Source organism: Neofelis nebulosa, chromosome 4 (assembly GCF_028018385.1).
Source record: "Neofelis nebulosa isolate mNeoNeb1 chromosome 4, mNeoNeb1.pri, whole genome shotgun sequence".
NCBI lineage: Eukaryota > Metazoa > Chordata > Mammalia > Carnivora > Felidae > Neofelis > Neofelis nebulosa.
In genome coordinates, this window is record NC_080785.1 from 22,933,764 (window position 1) to 22,953,203 (window position 19,440).

The 19,440-nt window shown below is 59.3% G+C and overlaps 1 protein-coding gene and 1 long non-coding RNA gene across 3 annotated transcripts in view; one reads left to right on the forward strand and one right to left on the reverse strand.

Moving 5' to 3' along the window:
- The window catches only part of COPG2 (COPI coat complex subunit gamma 2), a 116,777-nt gene that overhangs the window by 75,509 nt on the left and 21,828 nt on the right, over positions 1–19,440 (forward strand). The window lies entirely within an intron of this gene.
- On the reverse strand, positions 7,857–19,204 carry LOC131508980 (uncharacterized). Its single transcript, XR_009260243.1, has 3 exons — positions 17,687–19,204; positions 13,292–13,460; positions 7,857–9,071 (listed from the first exon to the last, which is right to left on the reverse strand). It is a non-coding gene; the product is annotated as an uncharacterized LOC131508980 (long non-coding RNA).

The following is a 19,440-nucleotide window of genomic DNA, read 5'->3' on the forward strand; positions in this document are numbered from 1 at the left end:
ATGTGGCTTTATTCGGCTGTAAATATTCTGTAATATTCTACACCGTCACACAGTCACACAGCAGCACCTATGCGTTCTTAGGTTCATTAGAGTGCTCCCACCATCGGGCCTCACGAGCACACGGGCCTCCCCTTTTGCCCCCAGACCTGCCGACATCCCCGCTGCTGGGAAGTTCTCCAGGGCGCGGTTCCGTTCTCCCTGATGCCCTTTTACCAAACCTGAGCTCCGCAGGCGGCCACAGGTTGTCTCCTCCTCCCCCGCTGCCTGCCGCTCTTCTCGTCCCGTTGACTGTGCTCAGAGACACTCTGCTCCATCCACAGCGTCCTGTCCTTCCTCACCTACCTCCTGCCGGGCACGTGAAGGGGTCACGGGTCTTTTCCGCCACGTCTTCTTCCTCTTGACTGGCCTTTGTCCCAGTGTGCTGTACTGAATCCACCTGCTGCTGACGTCGCTGCTAACCCCTCTACGTTTCAGGTCGGCCACTTGGGAGGTCATTCCCTGGTCCTTTCTCTGACCTTTCATCTTCTCACCATGCCCTGCACTGACAGCGTTGTCCCCAACATTTTAAACGGGCCACCAGCTCTCCTGACTCCTCTCCTCTGGCCGCCTCCCCCCACTCCTGCTTCCTCGTGGGCTGTCCTCTTCCTCCTGGGGCAGGGGGGTTGGTTCTTCAAGACCTTGTCCACATTTGGGGGGCAGTTCCTGGATGCCTCTCGCCCGCTCCCTCCCCCGGGCCCTCTGCCATCCCTCCCGGCACAGGACATTCATTCCCTGACCCTCCCCAGCCTCTCCTGCCCTCACCTGCCCCTTCTCACTCCTGCCCCTCGGACCACCTCTCCCCCACCATGTCCTCCCACCTGCTGCGGACTGATGGGGCATCGCCTGATGGGCCTCCGGGGCCCGCCCCCCTGCCTCTCCTGCTCTGCTTGTCTACCGCACACATGACATCGGAACCGTCCCGCCACCTGAACCACGTGACGTCCCTTCAGCTACCCTCGGAGTCCTCCGGCTGCTTCCGCCGTCCTCTCTGCTGTGTGCTCCCTGCTCGCTCCCTCACCCCCCGCTCAACTCACCTCCGTCTTCTCTGCTTCAGACATACGGTACTGAACCCGCACGCTCCCCGCCAGCCCCTGCTCACGTCCTGTGGACCCACACCCTGCAGGCCGCCTGGGCCCCACACACGTCCCTCCCGTGACCTTTCCTGTTTCCACTCGGACCCGTTCGTTGCACACTCTCCCTACAGCGCTCTCCGGGAGCCTGGTCCTCTGACCCTCCTTCCTCTTTCCTTTCACTGCAGCATTTTCCCTTCCACCCTCCCTCCCGCCCTCGCCCCTGCCCACACGGCCCGACACCACTGCACTCGGCCTCCACCTGCAGGAGCCCTGGGTCCTCCTGCCTCCCTGGCAGCATCTCTCCCCCAGATGATCAGCCCTGTGGTTTCCTGTCCCGCCCGCCCCTTCCTTCTGCGTGGACAGCCCGCCCCGTGCTCTGTGCTCACGGTGCTCACACAGCTTCCTTTCGATCGCCATTCTCCTCTCTCTCGGCCCGAGTCCTGAAGCGTCCCTAGCTCTGGGAACACCACTTTGGCACGCCACTCCCTACACGCTGACCGTGAATCCGCACCCAGTCCCCAGTGTGCCAGGTGCCTTCTCGGCTACATCCATTTGCTTGCTGTCTTCCTGGTCCCACGTCCTTTGCCCCGTGTCTGACAGTCCTGACTCTGATGTCCCCACGCACCCCCGGCCCAGGGGCTCATCTGCTCAAGCTTCACCTCTCCGCCCGCCCTCCACTCTGCCCCTTCCACCCAGCGATTCTCACCCGAGGACGCGTGACCCCCAAGACCGCCTATCAGCATCATCATCGGGCCGTGGTTTTGGGGTTTCTTTTTGTGGTTTTTTTTTGGTTTTGTGTTTGTTGGAGCAGAGCACTGCTCCCCCTCAGATGTTTTGATAGGCCTGCCTTGGGGGCCGTGCCCACAGCCCCCCTCGGGTGAAAACCACCCCCCCATCCTCGGGAAGAACCACTGCAGTGGAAGCCCAGCTCACTCCCCGGGCCGCACTCCCCGGGCACCGCCTGTCACCTTCTCCTTCCCTCGGTTGCCACTGACACCCTGAACAGTTAACAGCGTTCCTCACATTCCCAACAGTTCCCCACACCGACATCGACCCGGCTCTATCCTCTTGGAAGCACCGCGTTCTTTGAGCATGTGGTCCCGACACCTGATGTGCCCCCAGCCCAGTCTGCACGAGAGCATCGTTCTGTTCGCACCCTCCCGCCCTCAGCCTTGAGGACTTACCGGCAACGTGACCGTATCTTTGGGCCAATACTGGTTTTTCTCCGTGGGTGCCGCTGGCTCCTTCCCTACGTTAGCTCTCCTCATTTCAGACCCGTGACACCGTCCCCTCACTGTGGTCCTCACGTCCGTCTGGGATTCCTGCCCAGCAGACCTGCCACCGTCCCTGCAGCTCCTGTCCTGTGTCCTCTCTGGGTAGACTCGCTGGTCTTCCCCAGCCTCGCTTCATCTGTGGTCATCACCCCCAACGTTGGATGTCTAGATGGGTTACGAGCTCAGTTTAAAACGTGGTTTTCTCTCTGTGCCTGGTGCTTCGCCAGTGTCTCCCACACCCCTCTGCACATACACCCCATTAATCCCAACCCTGCCCTCCCGTCCCCACCTCCCACCCCATCCCCACCGGATCCGTAGTAAAGAGCCTGGCTGGAAAGTTCTACTCTGACCACAACGTTCAAGGCTGCAGGGGCGGCCCCTGCTACCACCTCCTTCCCCTTTGCTACTCTTCCTTCCCCACGCCACTGCTCCCGCTGGCTGGCCCGGAGCCCTGGACGCGCCTCCAGTAGGCACCTCTGAGAAGTGCCAGGGTGCAGACGCTGCCACCTCCCTCTTCTCCGCCCAGCCTGTTGGCGGCCAGCCTGCCTCCCTTCCATGCTCCCCTCTCCTTTGTCCCCTGGGGGTCCCCTTCACCTTGCCCGTCCCTGAGACGTGACCCCCCTGTCACACCGCATCAAGGCCCCATTTTCACATTCCTTCCCCTTCCCTCCTCCGCCCCCGGAGAGCACCCCGCCTCTTCTCTAGGGCCCACGCCTCTCAAAGCTCCCGAAAGCCTGTCATGTAGTCGCATTGGGTCATCCCTTCACCACTGGGAGGTGCTCCCTCCCGGGACCTGCTCTCAGTCCATACCCTTTCCATCCCCTCATCGGGCCATGTTCTCTCTGAACCCACCTGCCGGCGCTCGTCTGGTCCTTCCACTGGCTCTGACCACCGCCCCCCCTTTAGGCTCCCTTGTCCCCTAGCCTCACCCCACCTCACCTTCCTTCCTCCTCTCTTCCCTTTTCGATCAAGCCCTTGCCCACCGGACTTGACACCAGGCCTGCACTCTGAGCCCGTCCTCCTTCCCTCACCTCCCCTGCTTCCATTCCTTCTCCACCGGGTCCCCTGATGCACCCCTGCCCATCACGCTTGCCCTCCACACCCCACTGACACGGTCCAGATCCCCCCTTGCCCTCCTTCCCTCTTGGCCACGTGCAGATGTCAGCCCACCCTCTCGTTCTCCATCCAGTAAGCCCTGCTGCCTCTGTTGTCCACCATATCAAGCCTCTAAAACAAGGGTCCCCAGACCTCACCAGCCCACCCCTTGCTCTCCCTCCGTGCCCCTCTGCCGCCGACATCATCTTCTTCGATAGACCCAGGGCATCATGCTGGGTTACAGGTCACTTCTTATCTGCTTCCCTGTACAGGCTCTGCTGGGTGCCAGACCTCCACCCCTCCAGCCTTCCTGATGTAGCATACACAGAATTAGTTACTGCTACAAACCGTCACTTTTGCCTTGGTTACTGTGCACTCCTCCACTCTAAGCAGATTTTCTACCCACGCACTGGACTCCAACCACGTGAGTCCATCCCAAGTCCCTGAAGTGACCGGCCAGAGGTCTCTGTGCAGGACATGTCTGAATGTGGAGTGCTGCCCCTCCCCCTCTGTGTTCTGTCCTTACACAGTTCCTTTCCCACCTGCGTTCGGGGCCCTCGACTTCAAACGCCCTGCCCGTAGCATCTTGGCTCTGCTCAGCTCTGCTCCTATCATCTGGCCTCATATACCCCACAGGCCACTCTGCACCACCTCCCCAGCCTTGCTGACGTCCCTAGATAGGAGCTCATCAGGCCACCTCCCTCCTCACAGCACCGCCCTCCTTACCCTTCCTGAGCCCAGTGCGGCATGCGAGAGATTCTCTGCCCTCCCCCGAGCGGCCTGCCCTGCCCTTCCCATTGACTCCCCTGTCCCCACAAATCCCCCCACTGCCTTTGCGGCTGCTCAGATTCCACTCTCCCCCCCCCCCCCCACTGGATGCAGAAGCACCTCGAGCAGCCTATCCTCTGCCTCCTCTCCCACCTCTGTCTTCCAGAACCCCTCTACTTCATCGTCAGCATCCAGTCCCAGGTCTACCACCTTCCAGTGAATTCAGTGGTCTCTTCCTTGAGACCCTCTTCCCCCCACACCTGGGGGCACCGTTCCTGCATGCCTCCCGCCCGCTCCCTCCCCCGGGCCCTCTGCCATCCCTCCCGGCACAGGACATTCGTTCCCTGACCCTCCCCAGCCTCTCCTGCCCTACCTGCGAGGCCCTCACCTGCCCCTTCTCACTCCTGCCCCTCGGACCACCTCTCCCCCACCATGTCCTCCCACCTGCTGCGGACTGATGGGGCATCGCCTGATGGGCCTCCAGGGCCCACCCCCTGCCTCTCCTGCTCTGCTTGTCTACCGCACACATGACATCGGAACCGTCCCGCCACCTGAGCCACGTGACGTCCCTTCAGCTACCCTCGGAGTCGTCCGGCTGCTTCCGCCGTCCTCTCTGCTGTGTGCTCCCTGCTCGCTCCCTCACCTCCCGCTCAACTCACCTCCGTCTTCTCTGCTTCAGACATACGGTACTGAGCCCGCACGCTCCCCCGCCAGCCCCTGCTCACGTCCTGTGGACCCACACCCTGCAGGCCGCCTGGGCCCCACACACGTCCCTCCCGCGACCTTTCCTGTTTCCACTCGGACCCGTTCGTTGCACACTCTCCCTACAGCGCTCTCCGGGAGCCTGGTCCTCTGACCCTCCTTCCTCTTTCCTTTCACTGCAGCATTTTCCCTTGCACCCTCCCTCCCGCCCTCACCCCTGCCCACACGGCCCGACACCACTGCACTCGGCCTCCACCTGCAGGAGCCCTGGGTCCTCCTGCCTCCCTGGCAGCATCTCTCCCCCAGATGATCAGCCCTGTGGTCTCCTGTCCCGCCCGCCCCTTCCTTCTGCGTGGACAGCCCGCCCCGTGCTCTGTGCTCACGGTGCTCACACAGCTTCCTTTCGATCGCCATTCTCCTCTCTCTCGGCCCGAGTCCTAATGTGTCAACCAGCCTGCACTCCCCACCCACTGCTAATCCCAACCCTCCCACCCACCCCACCTCGTACCAGAGGCCTTCTCGGCTACATCCATTTGCTTGCTGTCTTCCTGGTCCCACGTCCTTTGCCCCGTGTCTGACAGTCCTGACTCTGATGTCCCCACGCACCCCCGGCTCAGGGGCTCCTCTGGCTCAAGCTTCACCTCTCCGCCCGCCCTCCACTCGGCCCCTTCCACCCAGCGATTCTCCCCCGAGGACGCGTGACCCCCAAGACCGCCTATCAGCATCATCTCTCATGCCTTCTTCTGTGTTTTCGTTTTGGGGTTTTCTTTGGTTTTGCTTTGAGCAGAGAACAGCTCGTCCCTCAGGTATCTTCATAGGCCTGATGGGGGCCATGCCTGCATCCTCCTCAGATGAAGTCCACCGCCACCCCCATCCCTGTGAACCATCCGGGCTACAGAAACCCGACCTGCTCCCTGGCTGCACTCTCCCCTTAGATGCTTCGGGGCTCCACCGGTCGCCATTGACCTTGTTCCTCAAACTGCCAGCATTCCCACCATTTGACATTGACCCGGCTCTATCCTCTTGGAACCACCTCATTCTTTCCACGTTTACTCTCTGACATCCATACCCCCAAACCCCAGTCTGCATGAGACCACCGTTCTGTTCACACGGCTCCCTCACACCCCTCCAGCCCCCCCCCCCCCACCTTATGACACAAGGCACTGTGACGGTATCTTTGGCCCTAATCTTGTCCTTTTGGTGTCTGCCATGGTGCCTCTCTCTAGGTTACCCCACCCGACTTCAGACCCGTGACACTGTCCCCTGCAGAGTCTTGTCCCTGTGGTCCTCACGTCCCCCTGCGATTCCCCTCCAGCAGACCTTCCCTTGCACCCTTCCTGTAGCTACTCTCCTGTGTCCTCTCTGAGTGGACTCGCTCGTCTCCTCTGCCCTCTCCTCTGCCTGTATTCATCATCCTCAACCCTGGATGTGTCGTCACCCCAGCAGCCTAGTTTGAAAAGAGGTTTTTCCCCGCGCCTGGAGCATGGCTCGTGTCTCCCAACCCCCACCCCATGCCCACCGATCCCCGAAACCCATGCCCTCCCCGACACCCAAATGCCACCCCCCCCGACCCTCCCTCCCACCCCATTCCCCCCTCCCCCCGTCCGTCCCTCCCACCCCAAAGCCCCTCCCACCCCAACCCCACCTCCCACCCCAACCCCGCCGGATCCATAGTAGAGCCTGGCCAAAAATTATCCCCTTGCCACAACATTCAAGGTTCTAGGAGCAGCCACTGCTTGGGGTCCACTGCTAGGCAGCCCTCTTCTCCCCTCCCCTCATGCCTCTGCTCCCGCCGTGGGGCCCCACACTCTGCCGAGACCTGCCACCTCCCTCTTCTCCTTGCTTCCCCTGTTGGGTGTCCGATCCCTCCCCCTTCCACCACACTCCACTCTCCATCCTCCCCGGTGCCACCTTGCGTCTCTGGAAAGTGACCCACCTGTCACACTGCTTCCAGACCCCTTTTTCACATTCCTTCCTGTGACCTTCCCTCATGAGACATTTCTTCCCTTTCCCTCCTCGGCCCCGGGAGAGCACCCCAGCTCTTCTCTAGGACCCACGCCTCTCAAAGCTCCCGAAAACCTGTCACGTAGTTGCTTTGGGTCATCCCTTCACCAGTGGGAGGTGCTCCCTCCTGGGACCTGCTCTAGGGTCACACTCTTTAACCCCCTCATTGGGCCATGTTCTCTCTGACCCCACCTGCTGGCACTCGTCTGGTCCTTCTACTGGCTCTGACCACCGCCCCCACTTGAGGCTCCCTTGTCCCCTAGCCTCACCCCACCTCACCTTCCTTCCTCCTCTCTTCCCTTTTCAATCAAGCCCTTGCCCACCGGACTTGACACCAGGCCTGCCACTTCTTCCTCTTCTTTCTTCCCTCAAATCCTTTCTCCTTTCTCTTTCTCCTCTCCATCGGGTCTGGGGACCCAACCCCGTCCATTGTGCTTGATCTCCCACTCCTCATTGAGATGGTCCAGACCTCCTATGCCCTCCTCCCCTCTTGGCCATGTTCCCCTCCCAGCACCCACTTGCAGAAGCCCTCACACTCTCCATCCCATTCCGCCTCACCCCCGTCTATTAGCCACCATCCCGCCTCATGGAAACGAGTCCCCCAAGCCCCAGTCTCCACTGTCCGCCCCTTGTTCTCTCCTTCTGTGCCCCTGCACAACCTTCGTTATCTTCTTAGAGTAGACCTAGGGCACTCCACTGGTTTTGAAAATCTCAGTCCTTCTCTGGTTCCCTGTACGACCTCTCTGCTGCCTGCTAGACCTCCACGCTTCAGCCCCATGTTAGAGAAGCAGCACACATTTGGTTATCAATGCAAAATATGCCTTCCACCTTGGTTCCCACCCACTCCCCCACTAGTTCGCAGCAGATCCGCCCTCTTCTCCCCTCCCCTCATGCCTCTGCTCCCGCCTCCCCAGCCCTCTTCTCCGTCCACCTGAGCCCGCCTCAGTAACCCTGAGGCTCCCTGCCATGGTTTCTGTGCAGGGTCCACGGGCAGTGCTGCCCCGTTCCTGTCTCACCTCAGTTATCGTGACTCCTTTCCCCACCGGCTCGAGGTGGCCCCAGGTATTCCAATGTCCGACTACGGTGGTTCGGGTCTGTTCCTGCCCTGGCCTCCATACTGCACACGGCAGTCTTCTTGCCTTCTGAGATTTGCCGCGGCCCCCAGATCAGGAGTTCTGCAAGCTGCCTTCCCCTTTTCCGTGGTGTCCCCTTTACAGACCCAGGGTCCCTCCTACATCCACGATTTTCTCCCTTCTTCCATGCTGCCTGTTACTTTGTTTTCCCGTTAAGTTCCCTGACCCGAGTGACATCTGAAGGACCGCCTTCCATGGCTGCCTGAGACTCCACGGTCTTGCTCTTTCCACGCTGGCCAGAGCCTGACCTGGCTCAGCCCATCCCTCACGTTTTCTCCTGCTCTGGTCTTCTAGAAACCTCTTCATCTTCGGCACCACATCCCACTTCTCCACGACACGCCAGTCATGCAGCAGATTTCCTAGTCTTTCCTCCAGATCTCCTCCCCTTTTGATTAGCCCTCTTGCTCCCCCTTGCTGTCATCGTCCTTCCCCGGGTGCTGTACCGAATCCCTCTCTTGTCCCCGTCTGCCCGAAGCCACCACCCACCTTTGCCGGTCCACCATCTTGGAGCGGTTGTTTCTCTAACCTCCTCTCGGAACTCGCATCGCCTCACCATGCCTTCGCTGGCAGGGGGTCCCCAGCATTCTCAATGGGCCGCCACCTCTAACACCGCATCCTCCTCTGGCCTCCTCCTATGTCTCCAGGTTCTAATGCTGGTCTTACCTTGCTGTGCTCCTCCTCCTGCACGGGCTTCCTCAGGGCCTTGTCCACACCTGGGGGCACCGTTCCTGGATGCCTCCCGTCCGCTCCCTCCCCCGGGCCTTCTGCCATCCCTCCCGGCACAGGACACTCCCTGACCCTCCCCAGCCTCTCCTGCCCTACCTGCGAGGCCCTCACCTGCCCCTTCTCACTCCTGCCCCTCGGACCACCTCTCCCCCACCATGTTCTCCCACCTGCTGCGGACTGCCCGCCTGATGGGCCTCCAGGGCCCGCCCCCCTGCCTCTCCTGCTCTGCTTGTCTACCGCACACATGACATCGGAACCTGCTATCTGAGCCTGCTACCTGAGCCACGTGACGTCCCTTCAGCTACCCTCCGAGTCGTCCGGCTGCTTCCGCCGTCCTGTCTGCTGTGTGCTCCCTGCTCGCTCCCTCACCCCCCCCCCTCCCCGCTCAACTCACCTCCGTCGTCTCTGCTTCAGACATACGGTACTGAGCCCGCACGCTCCCCCCGCCAGCCCCTGCTCACGTCCTGTGGGCCCACACCCTGCTGGCCGCCTGGGCCCCACACACGTCCCTCCCGCGACCTTTCCTGTTTCCACTCGGACCCCTTCGTTGCACGCTCTCCCTACAGCGCTCTCCGGGAGCCTGGTCCTCTGACCCTCCTTCCTCTTTCCTTTCACTGCAGCATTTTCCCTTGCACCCTCCCTCCCGCCCTCGCCCCTGCCCACACGGCCCGACACCACTGCACTCGGCCCCCACCCGCAGTGAGCCCTGGGTCCTGCTGTCCCCCTTCCTCCTGTCCTCCTGCCTCCCTAGCAGGATCTCTCTCCCACCAGTGTGGTCTCCTGTCCTGTCTGCCCCTTCCTTAGCTGTGGACAGTCCAGCTGGTGCTCTCTGCTCTTACCCACAAAACTCAACTACCTTTGGTCGCCACTCCCATCCCTCAGCCTTATTCCTCAAGTGTCCTCAGCGTCTGGATGACCGCATTTGCTCTCTACTCCCTAACCTTGCTGGCGAATCCCAACACCGCCTCCATCATGCCGGGGGCCTCGTGGGCTACAGCCATTTGCTCGCTGTGTGCCTGGTCTGGAGTCCTGGTCCCCCATGTGTGACAGTCCTGACTCTGAGGCCTCCATCTTTGCTGGTCAGGCCCTCGTGTGCTCAAGCTTCAACTCCCTGCTCCTCTCTCCACTGTGCCCCTTCCACCCCGGGGTTCTCATCCGAGGACGCTGGCGCCCCCGGAGGCCTGGCAGCAGCTGCGGCCCTTCATGCTTTTGTTAGATCTGGATGTTTGTATGTTTTGCTGCCCACCCCTCAAATCTTTTCTCCCGCCCCCACTGTGTTCCATGCCCACGGGCCCTTCTGGTGAAATCCACCCCTCCATCCCAGGGCAGGAGCACTGAGGCGGGAACCCCCCCTGCCTCCCTGGGGTGCCACTCCCCTCGCCAGCCTCCAGCCGCCTACCGTTTGCCAACAATACTTGTCCCTCACATCCCAGCGCTGCCCCCACCCGGACACTGGCCCGGCTCTCTCCTCTTAGAACCACCGCCGTCCCTTCCGTAAACACCCTGACACCCGACATACCCCAAACCCCAGTGTGCGTTACAGCATTGTTCTTTTCTCCCCTCCACATACGCCTCCTTCCTCCAACACTTGATGACCCTCAGGCATGTCAACGACGTCTGGTCCAAATCTGGTCCTTCTTTCTCGGCGCTTGCTGTCCCTTTTCCTACGGTACCCATCATCATCAGATCTGTGAAGCAGTCCCACCATACATCCTTGTTGTTCTGGTTCTCCCGGGCCCCTGTGTTCCTACTAACCAGACCTTTCCCTCTACCGGTCACGCAGCCAATGTCTCTGTCCTCTCTGGGTGGATTCACTGATCTGCCCCGCTTCCCCAGCCTGGAGTCACCACCCACAGCACCGGACCTGAAGTCAGTTCGCTTTTCAGTAAGAGGAGATGGATTTTTCAGTGTCCGGACTTAGCTCGTATCCTCCTCCCTAGCCCTGTGCCCACCAGTGCCCACACTGCCCTCCTGGCCAACCTCGTCAGACCCACCTACACCCAGACCTGAACCCTGTCCCTGCCTCCCACACTGTTTCAGTAGAATCCAGAGTATAAAACACAGCCGAGAATTTTTTTTTTTTGCCACATTATTCAAAGCCACGCAACAGCCACTGCTAGCTACCCTTCTTCCTCCCCCTCCACCCAATGCCTCTGCTTCCACTGGCTGACCTCGGAGCTCCAAACTTCCTTCTGGTTGGGACCTCTGAGACCTGCCTGGATCTCAACCTGCCACCTCTCTCCTCTTCTCCCCCACCCCTCAACCCCACTCCCAATAGTGTCCGGTCTTCCCGTCCACCACACTCCACTCTTCATCCTCTTCTCGGTGCCTCCCATCACCTAATCGGTCTCTGGGAGGTGACACTCCCATGTAGTTGCAACAAAGCCCTGTTATGACATCCTATCTGCCACCTTTCCTCATGGGGCCCTTTTCTTAGCCTGTCTCTTCTCTAGGACCCATGCAGCTCTCTCAACGCTCCCTAATGCCTGTCATGTATTTGCACTGGGTCATCCCTTCTTCATCGGGGATGTGCTCCCTCCCATGACCTGCTCTCACAGCGCTCACGCTCTTTCTATCGTCTTGCCAGGCCACATCCTGTCCTGAAACCATCTTCTGTCTCCTTGTCACATCCTTCCACTGGCTCTGGCTGCTCTCTTTCCCTGGCCTCACCCCACCTCACTTTCCTTCTTCCTCCCTCTTCCCTTTCAATCAAGCCGTTGCCCATGGGACTTTGCACCAGGCCTTCACTCCCTCCTCTTCGTCCTCACCACGCATTCTCTGCCTCCGTTTCTTCTCTGTTGGGTCCCTCGATGTCCCCCTGCCCTTCGCGCTTGCCCTCCCACTCTCCTTTCCCATGGGCCGGATCCCGCTTTGCCTTCAGTCTTGGCCACGTGTCTCATAACACCTGCAGGCAGGGCTTAAGACTCTCCTCTCACTCTCCATCCCACTCTGCCTGGCCTCTCTGTTGTCCGTGGAATTAGGCCTCCTGAACAAAAGCTCCTTAGGCCCCTGCTTTCCCGCCCCCTGCTGTCTCCCTCTGTGTACCTTACTGCCACACTATCTTCTTAGAGTACACCACTGGGTTTCAGAGTCCCCTGTCCTTCCCCGCTTCCCTTGTGGAGCCTCTGTGCCTTATGCTAGACCTCCACCTTTCCCACCCCCACCGGATCGGCAGGATTCAGTAATTGGTGCGAAATGTCCTCTCTGCCTTGGTTCCCACCCACTACCCTGCCATTTGTAAGCACATCTGCTACTCACAAAATGCTCCATCCACATGAGTCCATTCCAGTGTCCCTGAGGTTACCTGCCATGATTTCTTTGTGGGGTCCATCTTAATGTGCAACAATGCCCCGTTTCCTGTTTCCCTCCGGTCATTTTGGCCCGTTACCCAACTTTTGCTGAGGCCTTCAAACACCCAGCCTATGGTGGCCCGGCCCGGCTCGGCTCAGCTCTGCTCCTACCATCCAGCCTCAATATGGCACATGCCAACCTTCTTACCCCAAGGGCTGCGATGTCCCCAGATGGGGAACTCTTTAGGCCACCTTCCCCTCTTCCGTGGTGCCCCCTCAACCAACCCTGAGTGCCTCGTACGTTCGTAAGGTTCTCTCCTCTGCTGTGCCACCTGTTCCTTTCATTTCCCAGCGACTCCTCTGAGCCAGCTCACATCCCCCAAACTGCTTTCTCACGGACGCCCACGACTGCTGTCTACATCAGCGCTGGGTTGATACTGACCTTGTGTGGCCCGCTCTGCCTTTTCTCCTACTCTTGTCTTCAAGAGACACTCTCGATCATCTCAACATCCTGCCCTACTTCCCCTGCCACACGCCACTCGTGCAAAAGAGTAAGTGGTGTTCTCCTTGACATCTGCTCCTTTCTTGACCCCGCCTCCTGTTCGTTCTGTAGTCAGCTTTTTCATCTCTGACATGCCGTACTCAATCCATCTGATGTCACATTCACTCCTAAGCATCCAACCTTTTCGGGAACCATGCTGGAGACCCTGGATGCTTATCTGGGCTTCTCTCTGACCTTTCATTGCCTCCCAAGCCCTTCGCTGACCTGGCCATATGCAAGGTTTTAAATGGCCCATCACCTCTACCATCACATCCACCTCTGGCCCCTTCCTACCTCCATGGAGTTCCTTGCTTGCCTGGCCCACTCTGTGCTCCTTCTTTAGCACGGGCTTCCTCGTGCCCTTGGTCCATTACTGGAGGCAAAATTCTAGATTCGCCATACTCCCTCCTTTGGGCATTCTGACATTCCTTCCTTGATAAAGCACATACCAATATCCTCTGAAGAAGCCTCAGGTGCCCTAGCTGCAGGGTGCGTTCACCTGCCCTTTCTTACTATTCCTGCCCCTGAGACCACCTCTCCTTGACCATATTCTCCCACCTGCAGATCGCCCACCTGACCTACCTTCAGGCCCCCATTTCATTGCCTCTCCGGCTCTGCTTGTCTGCCGCACACATGGCAAAGGAACCGTCCTCTTACCTGAGCCACGTGACGTCCCTTCAGCTACCCTCTGTGAGCCGTCCAGCTGCTTCCGCCGTCCTCTCTGCTGTGTGCTCCCTGCTCGCTCCCTCAACCCTCGCTCAGCCCAGCCCACCTCCGTCGTCTCTGCTTCAGACATACGGTACTGAATCCACACGCTCCCCCCGCCGGCCCCTGCTCACATCCTGTGGACCCACACTCTGCTATCCCGCCGGGCCCCACACAACCTCTCCTGTTTCCACTCAGACCCCTTCGTTGCACACTCTCCCTACAGCGCTCTCCGGGAGCCTGTTCCTCTGACCCTCCTTCCTCTTTCCTTTCACTACAGCATTTTCCCTTCCACCCTCCCTCCCGCCCTCGCCCCTGCCCACACGGCCCGACACCACTGCACTCGGCCTCCACCTGCAGGAGCCCTGGGTCCTCCTGCCTCCCTGGCAGCATCTCTCTCCCAGATGCATTCCTTCAGTGTGGTCTCCTGTCCCGTCTGCCCCTTCCTTCTGCGCAGACAGTCCGTACATTGCTCTCTGCTCACGCTATATAACCCAGCTTCCTTTCATTCAGCATTCCCATCTCCATCAGCTTTATTCCTCCAGTGTCCTCAGCTCCAGGGCCACTCATTGGCATTCCACTCCTTACCCACTGAGAGCAAATCCCAACACGTCCCCCTTCTTTCCAGGTGCCTTCTTGGTTACATCCATTTGCTTGTTGTCTGCCTGGTCCCAGGTCCTTTTCCCCCCGTGTCTGACGGTCCCGACTCTGATGCGTCCATCTACCCCCGGCTCAGGGGCTCATCTGGCTCAAGCTTCACCTCTCTGCCTGCCCTCTACTCTGCCCCTTCCACCCAGTGGTTCTCACCCGAGGATGCATGACCCCTAAGACCGCCTATCAGCATCATCATCGGGGCATGGTTTTGTGGTTTTTTTTGTGGTTTGTTTGGGGTTTTTTTTTTTTTTTTTTGGTTTTGTTTTTGTTGGAGCAGAGCACTGCTCCCCCTCAGATGATTTGATAGGCCTGCCTTGGGGGCCATGCCCACAGCCCCCCTCGGGTGAAAACCACCCCCCCATCCTCGGGAAGAACCACTGCTATGGAAGCCCTGAGTTCCTAGCTGTAGTTTCTTCTTGTGCACCTATAGGCTTCCATTATTTGCCATGGAAGCTTCATCAGATCTCAGCACCACCCCGCTGTGTGATTGGATTGGCACTCTCCTCTTGAAACCACCATATTTTACTCTTGGACACATGACATGCCACAAATCCAGTATGCATCACGGCATTGTTCTTTTCACACCTCCTGCCACACTCCTCCTGTCCCTCCATTTTTTATGACTCTCCAGCATTGTGAAAATGTCTCTGGTCCAGTCTGGTGTTTCTTAGCATTTGCCACTGTCCCCTATATTACTCCTGCTCATTTCAGACCCGTGACAGTCTCATCCTGTAAAGCCTTGCCCCTGTGGTCCTCGTGGCCCTCCGATTTACCTGCCAACCATACCCTTCCCTTCTACCTTTCCTGTGCCGCTCTTCCCTGTCCTCTCCAGGTGAAGTCAGTGGTCTCTCTCACCTTCTCAGCCTGTGGTCGTCACCCTCAACACTTAATGTGTAATCAGTCCACAAGCTCAGTTGAAGATGGTTTTCTCAGTGCCTAGAGCTTGGCTCATGTCCCCACCCCCCACAAACCCCAAACCCCCCACCCCGACCCCCGAGCCCAACAATCCCAACCCTGCCCTCCAGACCCAGTAAAACCCAACCCACCCAGTAAAACCCAACCCACCCGGTTAAATCTGACCCATACCCAACCCCTACTCCCATTTCCCCCCTCCCACCCCATTCCCCGCCTCCCACCCCATCCCCACCGGATCCGTAGTAAAGAGCCTGGCCGGAAAGTTCTACTCTGACCACGACATTCAAGGCTGTAGGGGCGGCCCCTGCTACCACCCCTTTTCCCTCTCCCCTCCCAATGCCTCTGATCTCACTGGCTAGCAGCACGCCCGCCCGGAGCTTCTGTCTGTTAGGCACCTCTGAGATCTACCAGAATGCATACTCTGTCACCTCCCCCTTCTCCTTGCTCCCTGTGTTAGCATCCACCCTGTCTCCTTGCCGTTGCGCTCCCATCCCTCGTGTCCTAAGTGCCTTTCACCTGGTCTCTGTCTGGGAGGTGACCCTCCTGTCACATTGCAGCAAGGAAGGCCCCATTTGGACATTACTTCCTACGACCTTTCCTTAGGGGCCACATTGCTTCTTTTTCTCCCCTTGGCCCATGGAAAGCGGCCTGCCTCTTCTTTAGGGCCCATGCAACTCACCTCAATGCCTGTCATTTCATTGCATGAAGTCATCCCTTCATCATGGGGGATGTGCTCCCTCCTATGACCCTCTCTCACAGCTCACTCCCTTCCCATCCCCTCAACAGGCCACGTTCTTTCTGAAACCATCCGCTGTCGCTCCTCTGGTCCTTCCACTGGCTCTGACCACTCCCCTCCCTGTAGGCTCCCTTTTCCCCTAGCCTCACCCCATCTCACCTTCCCTCCCCTTCTGTCTTCCCTTTCAGTCAAGTCCTTGTCCACAGGACTTGACCCCAGGCCTGCACTTTCACTCCTTCCTTTCACCCATGCTCTCCCACTCCCCACTGTCAAGTTCCAGACCCCTGCTGTGCCTTCTTTACTCTTGATCACATGCCTCTCACCGCACCCAAGTGCAGGTCCTAAGACTCACCCATCGCTCTCCCTCCCGTTCTGCTTGGCCCCTTCTTTTGTCCACCTGATCAAGCATCGTGAACACCACCCCCCAAGCCCTCGGCATCCCACTCCTTTCTCTCTGGGGCCCGTTGCTGTGCACGCCGTCTTCTCAGACCAGACCCTATGATACTCACTGGTTTTGAGCATCCTCTCGCACCCTGCTTCCTGTGCGGAGGCTCCGTATGCCAGACCGCCACCGTTGCCAGCCCCCCCGGAACAGAAGCATGCGTTCGGTAATTGTGAAATGTCACCTTCGCCTCGATTCACACTTAACTCCTTCACTACCTTTACCCACATATCTGCTACCCCCACTGCACTCCATCCACATGAATCCGTCCTGAGTCCCTGAGGTTACCTGCTGGTGGTTTCTGTGCAGAGTCCCTCTTCATGTGCAAGACCGCCGTGTTTCCTCTGTTTCACTGCATGCATTGTGGCCCCTCTTCCTGCTGGCTGCTGAGGGTCCCCGCTTTTAAACCCTCTGGCCGTGGTGTCTCCGCTCCTACGATCAGCCCTCCATACCGCACACGCCACACCTCTTGCCCCGTGAGACCGGGAGCTCTTCGGGTGCCTCCTCCTTTCCCAAGCTGCTCCCTTTGCCGACCCTGAGTCCCTCGCGGCTCTGGAAGTTCTTTCCCCCTCTTCCACGTCTGCTGTATCTTCCTCCTCCTGTCTACTCACCTGACCCACGAGCTCTCACAGACTGCCTTCTCGGAGCCACTCGGGATGCCACGGTCTCCTCTCCACACGGGGTGTGGAACGAACCTTCCTCGGCCCGTCTTCTGCCTGTTCTCCCACGCTTGTCTTTGAGACATGCTCCCCCACATCTACAACTTCCCACCCCACCTCTGCTACTGCCTGGCGTCCCGGGATGGCTTCAGCGGTCTGTTCCTCGATGTACCAGCTCCCTTCGGGCCTGACCTCATGTTCACTCCATTGCTGGCTTCTTCATCCCCAGCTTGCAGTACTGAATCCATCTGCTGTCCCAGTTCATCTCTAAGTATGCGGCCTTGTCACCGCCGCCACTGGAAGAAGGTCCTTGTTTCTCTGCGCTTCCTGCTGACGGTTTACGTCTCACCGTGCCCTGCAGGGACCACGCTCTCTCCGACATTCCCACCAGGCCCCTCTCTCTCCCCCTCAGCCTCCCCGGGCCTCCTCCCACCTGGCCCAGGCTCCTGGCTGGCCTGATGCAGATCATGTGCCTTCACCCGCATGGGCTTCGACACACGCTAGTTCCTCTAGGGGTCAAAGGTCCTGGATTCTCCACGTCCGGTCCCTCCTTTGGGCTCTTTCCCATCCCTCTCTTGGTACAGTGTGGTAACCAGAAGCTCTCAATAAGCCTCTCCTGCCCTAATTACAAGGCTCCGTACCTGCCCTTCCTCATGCTAACTGCCAGTGACACCACCACGCTAAGACTTCTCACCTGACCTCCATCGCCTGGGCCCAGACTGCAGGTCTCTCCCGCTTTGTGCCTCTATTGTATACAAAGGAAAGAAAATGTCCTAAGTCGTGAGACACTAGCTACCCTCTGTGAGTCGTCCAGCTGCTTCCGCCGTCCTCTCTGCTGTGTGCTCCCTGCTCGCTCCCTCCCCCCCCCCCCCCCCTTGCTCAGCCCACCTCTGTCGTCTCTGCTTCAGACATACGGTACTGAGCCCGCACGCTCCCCGCCAGCCCCTGCTCACGTCCTGTGGACCCACACCCTGCAGGCCGCCTGGGCCCCACACACGTCCCTCCCGCGACCTTTCCTGTTTCCATTCGGACCCGTTAGTTACGTCCTTCTGCCACTGCTCTCAGGGAGCCTCTTTCTAATTTTCCGACCTTTTGCCTTGCATCAAGCACTTTGTCCTCTGCCCTCCCCCCGCCCTGGCCGCGGAAGTGCCACACACACCATAGCACTCAGTCCTGACCTAGGTGTCACGGCTCTAGGTATTACCGTCTAGCACCCCTTTTCTCCCTCCCTCCCTGGCAGCATCTCTCCCCCAGATGATCAGCCCTGTGGTCTCCTGTCCCGCCCGCCCCTTCCTTCTGCGTGGACAGCCCGCCCCGTGCTCTGTGCTCACGGTGCTCACACAGCTTCCTTTCGATCGCCATTCTCCTCTCTCTCGGCCCGAGTCCTGAAGCGTCCCTAGCTCTGGGAACACCACTTTGGCACGCCACTCCCTACACGCTGACCGTGAATCCGCACCCAGTCCCCAGTGTGCCAGGAGCCTTCTCGGCTACATCCATCTGCTTGCTGTCTTCCTGGTCCCACGTCCTTTGCCCCGTGTCTGACAGTCCTGACTCTGATGTCCCCACGCACCCCCGGCTCAGGGGCTCATCTGCTCAAGCTTCACCTCTCCGCCCGCCCTCCACTCTGCCCCTTCCACCCAGCGATTCTCACCCGAGGACGCGTGACCCCCAAGACTGCCTATCAGCATCATCATCGGGCTGTGGTTTTGGGGTTTCTTTTTGTGGTTTTTTTTGGTTTTGTGTTTGTTGGAGCAGAGCACTGCTCCCCTCAGATGTTTTGATAGGCCTGCCTTGGGGGCCGTGCCCACGGCCCCCCTCGGGTGAAAACCACCCCCCCATCCTCGGGAAGAACCACTGCGGTGGAAGCCCAGCTCACTCCCCGGGCCGCACTCCCCGGGCACCGCCTGTACACTTCCATGGGTTGTAAGTGACACTGTTCCTCAGATCCCAGCACTGCCCCCACTCTGTCTAGGCCTGGCAGTCTCCTCTTGGAACCACCACAATCCTTCCGTTATTTACCCTTTTGACACTGGATGTGCTAGAAACCCTAGTCCACATCAGAGCATCGTTCCCCAATGCCTTCCCCGCCTCCAGCATTTATGACTCTCAGGCATTGTGACAATATGTTGGGTGCAAACCTGGTCCTTGTCAACAATTGCCATCATTCCTTTCTGTACGTTACCTCCCCTCGTGTCTGACCTGTGACACCACCCCCTGCAGAGTCTTGGCCCTGTGGTCCTCACGTCCCTCTGATTCCTGCCAAGCCCACATCGGTTCCATCTTTCCTGTGCTATTCTCCCGTGTCTCCTCACGGTGGATGCACGGGTCTTCCCGACCCTCTGCACAGCCTGTGGTCATCACTCCCAGCATCGTGTGTGCAATCAGTCCATAAGTGCAGTTAAAGAATGTGTTTCTCAGTGCCTGGAGCACAGTTTGTATCTCCCACCCCCGCCCCGTGCCCACTGATCCCAACCCCGCCCCCCCCCCCACCCGACCCAGTAAAACACGACCCACACCCCACCCAGACCCCATCCCCAACCCCAACCCTGGACCCCACCCCTACCCCGACCCCACCCGAACCAGTCCCCCATCCCATCCCCACCTCCCACCCCGTCCCCACCTCCCACCCCGTCCCCACCTCCCACCCCATCCCCACCGGATCCGTAGTAAAGAGCCTGGCTGGA